The sequence below is a fragment of the Meleagris gallopavo genome, chromosome 6, assembly GCF_000146605.3.
Source record: "Meleagris gallopavo isolate NT-WF06-2002-E0010 breed Aviagen turkey brand Nicholas breeding stock chromosome 6, Turkey_5.1, whole genome shotgun sequence".
Lineage (NCBI taxonomy): Eukaryota > Metazoa > Chordata > Aves > Galliformes > Phasianidae > Meleagris > Meleagris gallopavo.
The window spans coordinates 46666501-46680032 of record NC_015016.2 but is presented as its reverse complement, the minus strand read 5'-3'; the positions used below and the strand labels follow the sequence as shown (position 1 = coordinate 46680032).

Genomic DNA, 13532 nt, shown 5'->3' with positions numbered 1-13532 from the left:
GTGGCGTGCCGGGGCCGGGCAGCAGCGTTCCGTGCGGGCCTGCCTGGAGGAGACGGGGCCGCCCGACAGCCGTGCACCGCCAGCGTCCCGTAGGCCCTCCGTGTCCTGTGTTTCGTAGGTGTTTTGTGCCCTCGTTGCGGTTGCGTTTCCTCCTTTGCTCTCCAACTTAATCTTGGCGAGGCTGTTGCAGGAAGGATATTTTTTTGCATTTGATCCAATTCAAACTCTTTTTTTCCCAAGTCTTACGTGAAGGAATACATCTGACGTTTAAACTTCTGCAGTCGTTGCACGTTCTGTGACAGGGCAGTATCTAGAAACCTGAGGAGATTGTATTTTCTGCTTTGGAAGGCAGTGCCGTGCTCAGGATCAGGAAAGCAAATAGTTTTCAAATGATGAATAACTTCTCATCACATGATTGCTAGTTTGTTTTTAAATGTTGTGGAGCTCCAGGGTAACTCTGGATGCTTGGTCTTTTCATTCCTAAAGTGAACGAAAACCCTCGGAATCAGACTTTGTTGCCCAGCTTGTCTCCAAATGTCACTGTTTTATTATACAGCAGATACTGTAACGTTGGGCTTGACCTGCAGTGAGTCTGCAGGACTAGCAGCCTTTCTTTGAGCAGATGGTTTTTTGAAGCGGTCGGGTATACTTTGGTTGCTGGAGAACTGAAGCAATCCAGTGAAGGAAGCACTGCTGCAGCGATGTGCTTCAGCATTTCTAGAAGTTCTTTAGAGAGTGACAGAAGGCAGACCAGTCTTTTCCATGGAGCTTTCTGTCTTTACAAACATTCTGAAAACATTATTTTATGCTGTTTGCTATCTGAGAATTTGTCCTGATGTGAACATCATATTTGTATAAGTTACCCAAGAGTTAAGTTAGTATTTGTTAATACTTCAGGAAATTAAACAAGCTCAGGATGATAACATGTAAAACAAACTGTCATATCACAGGGGCTAAAGCTTAGGAGTGGTCATTTGTTGGATGTGTTCTTAAATCCATCTTTCCAGGAGATTTGCATGGTTTTATAGTGCATCCTTTCTTCTCGAGGCATCCAGCGTCTGTTTGGGGGATCAGTTTCCAGATGTAATTAGATCACCTCGGGTTGCAAGGTTTGCAATATTTAGCAAGTTGCTTTCTTGCCAAATGCTGCTAAGAGATGAAGGTCCATTGAGTGTCTTAGGAAGAACACCTATAAAGGTGTCCTCGCCCTTACTGTTGGCCACTTAGAAAAAACATAGGTTGGAGACAAAAGTGGATGTAGGTTTCATTATACCTGAGCTTATACTGTTTGTAATATTATGCAGGTTGGATGCAATAGCAAACCAAAACTATAAATAATATTGAATTTTACCTTGATGCCAGTAATATGGTTTTAGAAGTGATTTTTCAAGTGTTGTCAGAAAAATGGGTGGGAAGAACTTCAAGTTTTTTTTTTTTTCTATTTTGAGACATTAATTAGAGAATTTGCAGAGGAAGGTAGTTTGGGAGGGAGAAGAAGTAGCAGTGTCACCAGAGTAAGAGCTGTGGGAATATAAGTACATTTTTTAGAGCCACAAACAGCCTGACTTTCTGAAGGAAAGCCAACTACAGCAGTCTTCAGACACATTAATATAAAAAGAACTGGATGAGGAAAGTTGGTAAGCAGAATGGGAGGCTTATTTCTTTCAGTCATATGCAGATTATTTTAAACAAACCCTTTGTCATCTTTTTCAGTGAAAGTAATGATATCAAGCATGAAAATAAAGATGGGATGGGGAGGCAAAGGCAGAAGTTCCGTTGGCTTGATTAAAGAATTCAGATAGCTCATTTCAGAATTTAGGAAGAATTCATCTGTGAAGCTGGAGTCCTAAGAACAAGGCTTCTAAATGTGTTCTACCTCTGACTGAACAGATTAGTTACTGCAATACATAGAATGTATCCAAAAAAGAACTGGAGGCAGGGAGATGCACAGCCACAGCCTAATGAGCTTCATCAGTAGCATGCAAGGCTCTAGAGAATTTGTGAAGGAAAGAATTTAATTAACAATATGAAAATAAGTAGAGTGAGGCCTATGTGGATTCACTAAAGATAGCTCATGCCTGACTGACCTGCATCTTTTATAAGAATTAATGATTGATTTAATTTATCAGTAAAAGAAAGGTAGTAGCTCTAATCTGCCTTGAATTTGATAATGTATCTTGCAGTACAACAAAATCTTTTTTGAAGCTGGAGAATTAGTACAAGAGCTAGAACTCGGGTAAGGACCAGTATGAAGAAGATCAAGCAACAACAGATTTGTGTCAGAAGAGGAACTGCTGATCTGAGAGATGCTTGCAAGTGGTGTTTCTCAAGACTGACTTGGGGTGTTGTGAGTGGCTATGGCAGCACATACTCAGTCAAATGTGACACTGATTACCAAACTTGGGGAGTCACTGGTAAAAGGAAGACTGGGATGTCATGCAATGACAGGATAACAATGAATACTGCGATGGTGGAAAAGGGATGCATGATAAAGTCATGTAATAGGAATGAATAATAATGATGTATCCTTAGGAATTAACATTGGAAGACCTCTGGAAGAGGAAAAAAGACTGCATGTGATCCAGGATAAACCACAAAAGTGGAGTGATTTCGAGGAAAGGGGGCAACATATGTTTTCCTGTAACATAATATTAATAGTATTAATATGTTTATCATTGTATAAACATTCTGATCCAACCTTTATACAAATGGATTCAGATTATCTCTGCCACTTCCAGAAATGGAAGAGATAGTCCTTGAATTGTCTGTTTTAGAGAAGCAAGATGACTTGGAAGAGGCCAGGTGGGCTAATGAAGTCAGTTTTGAGGCTATAGTCAGATAAATGTTTTCAGTGACTTCAGTGAGTATATGAGTATTCTACCCTTTTTCTCTCTGCCACCTTTCCACTGCTGCAAAGGAGAAGCAGTTCTGTGGTGAATTGAAATGGGGAACTGAGGTGATGAAAAAATAAGCTTTGTTTTGTTTAAGTTGGTTTTCTGCTAGTCAGTTCACTGATTCTGTTCAGAGTTCATCTGCAGAAGACAGCTCTGCTGATGTTCTGAGACTTCTCTTTTGATTATGTTTGCTAATGGTATTTGAAGTACTCATTGCACCACTGCATTACATGTGATTGTATTCCAAGTGAATGTCAGAAAGTGAAAAATAAGGAGGAAGAATGTTTATTTAATCTAAAAGACAGTGCTGGCACAAGAACAAATGGATATAAACTGGACAAGCTATAGATTGGATATGATAAATTAATTATAGAAAAGCAAAGTTATAATGCAGCTTTCGAATGAGAGTAATACAGACCGAACTTAGTGAAAAAATGAGAGATCATATAGCCTGTAATAACAGCAATTAAACTTGTTTTGTTTTGTTTTTTTTTCCCTGAGAAGGGTCTTTTCAGTTCTTTGTTTCCATCTGTGTTCTCTCAGTATTACCAAGAAATGCATACAGAGTTAGGCATTTTGACAGATTACTTCATCATAGGCGTCTTCATCACCTGACTTCCTCAGAAACTCTTGGAAAGAAGTGGGTAGTAATATAAACATGGTGTAAAGTTGATATGTATAAAGAGATGTGTAACTTGAAAACAAGCTGTGATACTGTGGTCTCTGCTGTTGGTAGCAAGTAACTAGGTTCTTAGGCATTCTTAGGCAAGCATTGTTGATTTTGATGTCTGAAGTATACAGCTATTCCTGTTGTTTAACTTACAGGTTAAACTTCTCTAGTGCTCACCTATGCAACAAAGCATTTTGTGTGATTTGGAAATGTATTAGAACATCTTTTTCTTGCATAGGCTTGAAAAAAGTCTGGATCCGTTTGTTTTAAAAAAGTGAAATCCAAGGAATTTGTCCATTTCCATGTGCCCCTTGATTCATAGTGCAAACACGATGTTCTTTCAACACGCCCCTTCCAAGGACACACTGTTATACTGTGGGTCTGATTTCCCTTTGAAGTGTGGTTATGTAAGAAATTTGAGGTTTACCATACATACATTTAGTCTGAGTTCTTAATCTCCTGTGTAATTGTTAAACCTGGAGTTGCCCCTCACTGTGAAGATGGTTTTGTGCTGTGTAAAAGTTATGTATTGCATTTTTAAAGTTAAAAAAAAAATAAATCCATTTTAAGAAGTTTTCTCCAGCAAAGCATTGAGTGAGCTTTTGGAGAAGCTGTGTGCTTTTGTTTGGTTTTGCTAGCAAGTCCCTAAGTTCCTCATTTGGTCCTATTAGCTACTGACTTATACTGTGGTACCAGGGAAATATTCCAGAAGTGCTGTTTGCTCATCATTTTGCCAAAAGGAAGATGGAGTTATGGCAGTATGCTTATAGAATGGGAGGAGAAGCTTGGCTGTAATGTAGATCCTTATAGTATCTGACATGCTCTCATCCAGCCCATTAAAGAAGGGAACGATAATTTGCTTGAAGCATGCATTATGATGAGTTTCTTCCCTTTGTAAGTACAGGCTGAGTTGTTATGGGAACCCTTGTCAGAACTTGTTTAAATAAAAGCAGAAATCTTGAAATGTGCAGAGATCTTGTGTAGTATTCAGTTGTGACTTTCATTTCTCTAAAATGAAATGACTGATTTATTTAAAAAGTAGTCCTAAGAAGTTGCCTTATTGATACCTGTTCAGTACTGATAAGAGTAGTTACATCCATTCATTGCAAGTAGTTGCTCACTGTCATCACAAAAACACTCTATTTTGATTTGATAGTAGTTTCTCCAGGCTTCTTGAGTTATACAGGATGCAAATGAATTGAGCCCTGTGGAGGAAAACTTTGCTTCATTGACACAGATACCAGGTCATTGTGATCCCACAAAAAAGTGCTAACTTTATTTCTTTCCTTCTTAGCCTTTCATGTCTTAATAGCAGTTTGTTCTTGATTAGATTGGTTTGTTTAGTTTATTACTTAAATCATACAGGAATTTATCTGAAGATCCAATAAAAATGAGTGGAATGCTATATATATTTCTGCAAGCAAACAAATCTAGAGTCGGGAATTGCAAAATTGGTAACAATTAAGACAAAAAGATTAAATTCCTCAATTGTCTGCTCAGATCATCTTCCCTTCTCAGCTCCTTACTACACAACATGTATTCTTCACGTGTGTGGTATAGTTCCTAGCTATAAGAACACAGAGCAAGATGTCTCAAGATGATTTACAGAAAAAGCCATACAGACACAAGTGGATTCACAGTGTTTTATTATTGTCTTCATACTGTCTCAGCTGTAATAGCTTTGGCCCACAATAAAGTAGTAATCTGTAGATCTTCCAGTAGAGGGTTTGCCACTGACATAAGCCTGGAAGACATGACACTATGTTCCTTACCTGATTAAGAATGGTTTCAATAGTTGTCTGATTAAAAAAAAAAATACTTGTCTAAATGGCCTATGAAATTCAAGTGTAGACAGGGTAAAGATGGGGAAAGGACTTGAGAGAGAGAGAGAGAGAAAGAGAGAGAGAAATCCTTAAAATTGATCATAAAAGCATTTGAACATAAACTGATTATTCTAGAGAGCCAGACAGAAACAGTGTAGTTGGTTTCGGATCATCTGTAGGTCTTTGGTTCATTAGCTGTTGCTGCAGGGAGTGAGTCCAGATCACTGGCTCTTGGTTAGCTCTGGTGATTTCCTACTTCAGTGTAGGAGTATAAGACCTAGATTTCAGGACTGTTCATGCCATTTTTTCTGGAGCAATTGGTACTGAGTTCCTTGGTAGTTTTCAGGAGCTGAAGTGATGGCTACTGATTTGATAGGAAATAAAGGGAAAGGGCTCTGCTGTTACAGTGAGAGATAAAGAACTCGATTTGCCGTTACGTGTCTTGAGTTTTTTGAAAGCGACACAGTGTAAAAAATTCTTATTTACCATATGATAGAAGTCCTTTGTAAAAATCTAATCTGAGCAGAAACTGGTGCACGTTGTGTTGAAGAACATCTGTAGAGTTAGGTGATCTCTTTGTAGAGAGAAGTGAGATGTAATTCTCCACTGGAACTCCTCTGTGCTAGGCTGTTTGTTTGAGCTCTCTGCATCTTAAGTTTTATTTATGTAAGGCAAGGCAGGGAGATAAGGCTGATGATGCAGGAAGGCTTAAAATATGCTAGTACTGTAACAGAATGATTCATTTCGATGGCAAAGTTAAAATGAAAACTGGTTCTTTTTAAAAGGAGAAGAAGATTTCAGCAAAGCTGGAAGAACTTAAAGGAAGGAGTTGCACAGAAGTTGCTGTTAGCCCACTGAAAAGTTTTAAGATCCCTCTACTGCTGCACTACCTAATCTGGCATAAGAAACCTGATCCTCTATTTCTGCTACGAGGCCATGGACTTGCTAAATGTGTGTAAACTTGGTCTCCACCTGTACTGAAGCCTGTAGGCTCTGCTGTCATCAGTTATGGCCTATAATCTACCTTCTCATTTATGAAGCAGTAGGACAAAACCAGGCTTTTCTGCATGCAGTGTCCTGAGCAATTCTGCAAGTCACATCTGTCTTTGTGCAATGAGTGAACATGGCCTAGAGTATACTCTGGAATGCTTGAATATGTTCCAAGTTGCCCTTTCTTACTTAACCATACAAATTTCTAACTGTGCTGTAGAGAAGTACTGTGTATGTCTTGGACTGATCGTGCTACCAGTCACTTCTGTTTGCTTGGGATCTCTGTTCTGCAAAGTCAATAGGTCAGCATAAGCTGCCATTTTCTATACACAGTGGAGAATAGCTTCTTAATGTCACTTAGTGGTAGACAACTGTAAATACAGAAATGCATATGCTCTTGGAATCCCAGTGTTTGTCTGAAAGACCTTTGAAATACTTTTGAGTATTTTAACATCATATAAACCCAATGTTTGCTTTATTCTGAGTATTGTGTGACTTGCATGTTTGTGTGAGTGGTTTTGTGTGGACTGTTTGAAGATCATTCTTCCTGTCTTGACTGGCTGTAAATTCTATTCTTGGTGTGCAAATAAATGAAACAACCAATATGTATTTTTTTTTTTAAGGTATCCGAATATATTTTGATATTATAGAGAGAAGATGATGATGATTTCTTACCTTCTTGAATTATGTATGTTCTCATCCTGTAATTTGAGAGCTTCAAATACTTTAGCTGTGGAAGGTAATGCTTATTGTGATCTGCAGAAATCAGCATGTGCGGTGGCCTGAGCAATCAGTGCGTGTGGCCTGTTTATACTTTTGTCTAGAGAGCATGAGAGGTCAGGTGAATATCATCAGAATTTTTGGCATGTTATATTTGAAGTTGTTTACAGAATGAGGAGTTGTCTAAGGGAAGAGCAAGTTAAACCTGCTGTTTCTATGAACTGGAACATTGCTCGTGTTTCTAGGTTTTTGTATCTTAATTATAGCACTCGATTCCAAGAGAGAATTACCGACCTCTAAAATAGGTTGTGCCTCTATTGGATTTGCTTAAAGCTGTCGTAACAATGTAAGTGCTGCGTGTGCCTTGTCTTCCTCAAGTTCTTGTGTCTTTGGATTTGGGGGTGTGCAGTAAGCACTATAGTGCAACAGGTGATCTTCTGCAGTGGTTAAATAAGGGCCTTTTACAGGAACAACAAAAAAAGAACCTTGAAAAGGAACTTCACTGAAATCTAGTTGAAGGGAGCAGGAAGGCCCTATTCCTCCTAAGCAGTATTAAGCAGTCATAGCTGAAATAATGCTGGTCCAATGGCACAAGGTCACACCACCCACAGCCTGTGTCAGAGCATCACTGCTCTTCCAAGAAGAAATTGCTCCTGAAATCCCCAACCTGGCCCTCACCTGGAGCAAGCTGAGGCCATCACCAGTTCCTGGCTATACAGATGATAGCCTGTAATCATGAGCACAACTCCTTTGTTTCTGTTCCCTGCTTGAAATAGGAACACAAAATGTTTAAGGGAGCATTATGAACATATTATCTGTTATTATTAACATCATTAAACGATTATAAGTATTAAAAATTAGCCTATAATGTGTTGAGCACTAAGTGGAAATACAAAGATTAGCTTATGCTTGGCAGGTAGAAATTCTGACAGAAGCCTTTTAGCTTTATTAGAAAGGCTACTCAAATTAATGTGGGATCCTAATGGTTTTAAATTTACAATGCATTGCATAGTACATGGTGTAGTTAGTATCTGACTCTTTACTTCTGTAAACCATACCACAGATTCTAATCTCTTCTGTACAATTAACGGTGGGAGTCTTTGCATGTCTATGTAACCCATTTATGTAGCATTTTGTATTTGTTGTTCAAGGAAGGTTCCCAGGTGTGATGTTATTTTTTGTTCCATTTCTTTGTTTAGTTTTTCAGGTTTTAAAGAGAGAGCTGTGTTTTGAGTTATTATCATAGAGAAAATAAAATATTTCTTGTAAGGGTTCCGTAGCATTTTCTCCATAGTTGCCCTGGTATTGCTGAAGTTTCCTAAATACCTTTTGTTAGTTACTTAACACCATGCATTGTCATTTCCTTTAGCTTTCATGTTGTTATCGGTCTGTTCTCTGTATGTGTCATGACATCCATTCCAGTAGCTGTGCAAGTGGCACTCTGTACCTGGAATCTTGACTTCTCTCTTCAATAAATGAACTAATACTGCGTTGGTAAAAGCAGCATTTCTGTACTTTTGTTGCACCTTTTAACTGCCTAATTCAGAATGTTTTCCAGTACTGATAATATGGCCTCTTCCTGCTTTCACAAAGTTGGCAATCTAATTTACATGCAGATACAATAGTTTCCTGTCCTAGCACTGCCTTGTTTTATGGTTTGTGTCCAATTGTGGTAATCCATGCCATCGTTCGTATGTGGTGCCAAAGTATTACATCTGGACAGGCACGTTGCTTCTGAAAGCTTGCTGAGTTGTGTATACAAAAAATCAGAGCAAGTTCCTTGCCTGCTGTAACATGCAGGGTATGGGGCTGCCTGCTTCATTAGTGCTCCCCAGGGCAGAGTATGTTATGTGGTTCATGGTGCTACTGTGCTGTGCTACTTGTGCTTGGTAGAGAGCTGAGTTTGTCAATGCTCAGGGCTAAACCAAATGCTACTACTTGTTAGAAAGGAGCGTGTTAACTGAGAGCTGTTATGGGACCCTCAGACATCCTGTGATAGGGAACCAAAATGCTCACTGGCTTGTAAGACAAGGAGATCGCTCGCAGCAACATGTGCTTTACAGATTAGACATAATGGCTGCTTCTAAACTGAAGAGTAAATATGCTTTTAAAGCATACTCACTGTTCTAGTCCTCGGTTTTCCTAGAAATGAGGAGCTGCCTTAACATCTTAACTTTAGGAGCTGAGGGGAGGCCTGATGGCGGCTGCAGCTCCTCACAGGGAGCGGAGGGCAGCGCTGAGCTCTGCTCTGTGTGACAGCGACGGGGCTGAGGGAAGGCATGGAGCTGTGGTAGGGGAGGGGCAGGTTGGGGGTGAGGGGAAGGTTCTGCACCAGAGGGCAGTGGGCATGGAACAGGCTCTTCAGGGCTGTGGTCACAGCCCCGGACTTCTGGAGTTCAAGGTGTATTTGGAAGCTGCTCTCAGACATAGTGTTTGAATTTTAGGCGGTCCTTTGTGGAGCCAAAAATTGAACTTGGTAATCCTTGTGGGTCCCTCCCAGCTGAGGATATCCTGTGATTCGGTTGTGATCTGCCAGCAAGTGTGGTCTCCCTCCTGCTGGAAACCAGGGCATTCAGCAGAGCTGGGGGGACGGATGCACATCTGCGTCTTGTGAGATGAGCTCCAGGTACGGGCTGGGAGAGAGAAAATGCCACCAGTCCCTGTAGCTGGATGTATTCCTTATTAGTCTGTGAGTGCAACAGGTTGTGTGGGTGGAACAATGAGTGGTGTGGATCCTGCCTAACAGCAGCTGCTGCATTGGGCAGAGGTAGCTTAGGAACAAAGCAGAGGGTTACCCTGTTTCAGTAAGGGAGTTGCCTAGCACAGGCTTCCTTAGCAAGCCTTCTAGACTGGAATTGCTGCAGTAATGTTGTGCTCCTCTTCTGGGAAGAGTGTGAGTTCTAAGGTTTCAGTTTAAAAATTTTACTAACCTAGAGTTTTCTCAGAGCAAACGTGGATGGTTATCTTGTGCATCTGTAGCAATCCAAATGGTGTCTTAGAGCTTGTGTAAGTGATTGCTTTAGAGCTCTGATGTTGGGCCGCATGGAGAAGTTTCAAGAACTGGAAGGATAGAAAATGCAGTGCCCTACTGCTTTCCAATATATTAATTTCTCTCCACCATTTGTGTGTATGCAATATATACACGGACATATGAATACATATATTAAAAAAACCTTTTGTTAGAGGTCATTATATTACACTGTAGGCATGATTGATTTACAGATAGGCTCTTCCATCTGTAGATCCTGATCTGTTTTTTCTGTCGTGTTTATGGGAAAAGTTTGTCATATAAATCTGATTTAATGAAAGATGAACAGTATGCCTGGTTTTATTTGGCTGCATGCTGCTGTTGTCTCAGTGATTCAGATAAAATCATTGGTTCACTGGTTTTCTCTGCACGTGTCTATGCTTGGTCTAAGGTATCAAGGAAAAACCTTCAGAAATCCTTGCTTTGAGTGAGGAAAAATACTGGTTTATTTGAAATGAAAGGTCAGTTTTCATGTGTGATTTTAATTTGTAGGGTTTTGAGGGTTGGGGGTAGTCATTCCTGCTTAGCAGTATCCTCAGTATTTAATATCTTATTTTTCTTTTTGCTCTTTTCCTTTTTAAGTGAGATTGGAATAGATGATATCATTGATATAGATTGAAATTATTTATGAAGGAAAAAATTCTAAATAGGAATGCAGTGAGTGTTTTTACCAGTTTTCTTCTCTTTGTGTGAAGCAATTATTCTTCCTATTAATGTGATACAAGCAATCAAGAGATCATTAATTTATTCCTAGACTGGAGTGGGTTAACTCCCTGTAATTTAAGTTCAGCAACTCACTAAGAGTATTCTTGTGTCTTAAATAATACTGTTGTTGTTTTAAATATCTCAGATTTTTTAAGAGATCTAAACTTAAATCCACTACCCATTGAATTAATGGAAAAACTTATTAGGATTCAGTTTTTTGGCTTTTTTTTTAATCATTATCATTTGTATTCTGAAAAGAGACCTTTCAACATATTTGAAGAGAATGTACACTGTTAAGAAGAGTTAACCTGTAAATGAATTAGTTCAAACATGTGACTGTAAATGCAATGGGGAGTGTGGGAAGTCTGTAATTTGTACTGACTCACCAGCGTGTTGACTTATTGCTGGTTAATGTTCACTGAAGATTTGACTCTTGCTGTGATTGCTATCACTTAGCAACACTTTGTATATGAGGAAAACAACCTGCCCTAAGTAAAAGTTTGTTGAATATCAGTGAAGACTACCTGTCTAATGTTTGAGTGCGGTAGATGGACATGCACATACCTTTTGGAAATTCCTCTTTTTATCCAAATTTTGTTGATCTTTCTTCTGATTGTGTACTTGTAATCTAGTAGGAGACGATATCAATGCATTTGATCAAAGAAAATCTATCATCTTAGTTCCTAGAAGTAAGAACTGAAGTATGTTTTTCTTTGTTCACATGCATTTCTTACGCTGGATGTTCACTAACCTGCAGAATTTTTTCTGGCTAGGAAATCTCTTGAAAAAGGAGGAATCAAAAGTGTTTGTTGGGACTCTCTTTATTCTTCAGAGGAGAAAAGACTGCTCATCAGTAGCTGCTTTGCTTCTGAACTGTTGGATGCAATAAGAACTGCTTACCAAGAGGTCTGTTAATGTAGCAGAATTACAGAAAGACACAAATGTCAGTTCCAGAAATGTCGTTGTTATTTAGTTTAGGGTTGGGTTTTTTTTTACATTTTATTTTAATTCAGTCATCCACAGGAGCTGAAATACTTTGTGCAATGAAGCCTACGTTTATTTCTCCACTCAGTTGTGTTACAGTATTCTGTATTGATTTTAGTTCTAAAATCTACTAGTAGCACACTGCATTCAGAAGAAGACAATTGGAACAGGCAGAAAACATTGCCATCAAAACTCTTTGACAGTTATAATCAATATTTCCAGCTATAATGACGATCCCTGATACTTGAAAGAGTAAGAAATGAGTGGAGACTCTGGTTCTTTTTTTTTTTTTTATAGCTTCTGCTGAAGTCTGTGAAGATTTCAGTTTTGAATAAGAATTTCACTTCGTTGTGGAGTCTTCTTAAATTCATTTGAAGGGATAAAAACTGTAAGATCTGCTGAGGCATTTAACTCGTATTTGTTCCTGTTGAATACAGAGCTTTGCTATAAAAACTTTTTCTCTTGTTTGTGGATGATTTCTATAATGCATGTATGCATTAGCAAAGAACAAGGAAATTGAAGCACGTGGTTATGCAGCCTGAGAAAATAATTTTGCTATGATTGTTGTTCAAGAATTCAGAAGTGATATAACTGAGATTCTCTCTACCCCATTTACTTTATTTTTTACATGTGCAATTTTCATTTCCAGATTTATCCAAGAACTATGGTTTGTTTTGTGTGAGGATCCTTGTATTTCTTGCTGTTCTCTGAAACTGTTCAACATTTTATAACACTTCAGTTTTGAAATCACGTTTGTATTTGCAGAACATTCCTAACTGCAGTTTATGCTGTTGTGCAAATTGCTCTGTGGAAGTCAAGCAGGATGCCTAGAAGATAAGGAGCAGTGTGATTTTCATCTGCAAATTAGGCTTCTGAGCCTGAGCTAGCACTCTTTGGAGATGATAGAAAGAAACAGATTGGATGAATCATCCACTGCAGGTGTCTGTTCTTTCTGACTGTAGAACGCTTAGGAAAACTGGCTTGGAGTTCTGGCTTTTTGATAAGTAGTTGGATGACATGATTCCCACCTGCGGTGACTACTTGAGGAAGAGTTCAACTTAACTACTTTGAAATGAAATTGCTCGGAACTCTGAAGTTGGAGGCAGGTTTAGGAGGAAGTTCTCCAGGGCATTGCATGCTGTCTTTGCTGTTGAATTGTCCTTTTTCTTCCTACAGCTGCCACAAAATGCAGTACTTCCCCAGTCTGCAGTCTATTAAGCTACACAAATGGAATTCCTCCTAAGGAACTTGAGAGTTCCCTACGTAGATGATTTTGGGAAAAGAGAGGGGTATTACTACATGTAAATCAGGTGTATCATAACATCCATGTATAGAATAGATTATTTAAGTGCACTTAAGCAATCTTAATTCTGCTTTGTCTTGTGATCTTTTTCTCACCTATATATATTAATGCAGAAATCCCTGTATTAAGATGCTTACCTTGGAAAGAAACAGGCTAATATGAAACAAGATTATCAGTGGTGTCATTAATACCTGTTGGACCTGTAGAAACCTCTGTTGTTTGAGGTATGTGGTAGCACCTGGGCTGTTATGAGCTAGAACCAAGAAGATTAAATAGTTTTTCAGCAAAGTTAATGTTATGAGAAGAACACAGGAGCCAGGTGGCATCAGTTGTGATAAGAGTGACACCGTGTGTTAAGGTGAAGAATTTCACTTCTGATTTTATTTCCTTTTTCTTCAATACTTTCATCTTTCAT

At 38.9% G+C, this 13532-nt stretch overlaps 1 protein-coding gene across 1 annotated transcript in view; it reads left to right on the top strand.

Moving 5' to 3' along the window:
* AVL9 (AVL9 cell migration associated) overlaps positions 1 to 13532 on the top strand; it is a 35145-nt gene that overhangs the window by 694 nt on the left and 20919 nt on the right.